This window comes from Octopus bimaculoides, chromosome 20 (assembly GCF_001194135.2).
Source record: "Octopus bimaculoides isolate UCB-OBI-ISO-001 chromosome 20, ASM119413v2, whole genome shotgun sequence".
Lineage (NCBI taxonomy): Eukaryota > Metazoa > Mollusca > Cephalopoda > Octopoda > Octopodidae > Octopus > Octopus bimaculoides.
In genome coordinates, this window is record NC_069000.1 from 3,612,049 (window position 1) to 3,613,226 (window position 1,178).

A 1,178-nucleotide genomic window follows, 5' to 3' on the forward strand; every position below is an offset into this window, starting at 1 on the left:
TATATATATATATATATATATATATGATACATATATGCTCTATAACAAAGAAGAAAAAAAAAACAGGGATCCATTTGGATAGAAGCAGAAAAGACAGTCCAGATTAGAGAAAAAACGGTGAAAACTCGTTGAATGCCTGTTTTTTTTTTCTGTATCACGTGTAAGGCCTAAATAAGCAGTGGCCATGACCCTAAATTATTCGGTTTGGGTCTTAGTATTCCTTATGGCAAACAGTTGTATTTTTTATACTAACACTCGATTCAGAGTCGCCATGTTTAACTATTAAATAGACATTAGATATCTTTCAAGAGGTCTGCATTGCTGTAAAGCATAAATGTCTGGTTTCGTGTGTCCGTTCGTTTATCCACCAATCAGTCGATGAAGGACGTTCTCTGGTGATAAAGCTTTTTTTTAAAATTATTTCTTAAATATAAATGTATGAAATACTAATTTGGTATTGAGTTCTTCACACTTTCAGTCAAGCATCCCAAAACCAGTCAGATAATTTACTTAGTTACGAACGATTACCGCTAGGCTATTGAACAGAAATAGTTACCAATCAGTTATGGTTACGCGCGTGTGCGTGTGTGTGTGTGTGTGTGTGTGTGTGTGTGTGTGTGTGTGTGTGTGTGTGTGTGTGTGTGTGTGTGTATGTGCCTATGTATCTCCTTACGAATGTGGCCAAACACGCGCACATACACAATATATATGAATGTATATAAATACATACAAAACATATAGACACACAGACACCCATATACATACATATATACATATATGTACATGAATACACACACATATATATATATGTGTGTATATGCATCCATATTTATATATATATATGTGTCTGTGTGTGTGTATGTGTGTGTGCGTATTCACCAGGGAAATTTTAGATATGAAAATACGCCACGTATATCATAATATTATAAATCGCAATTGGCAAATTAAATATTCTCTTTGCTTTTTTCTGTTATTTTGTTGTAGCTGTTGCAGTTCACTCAGATGGGTCTGGGGAAACCTGCCAGAGAGATGTTTACCGATCAGAGCGATGAGGATAGCAACCTGCTTCTCTAACCAGCAGGGTGTCAACATTTGAAATAGAAAACAATGCGAAATGCATTGCCACTAGCATACATACATACATATATATGTATATATATATATATATATATATATAT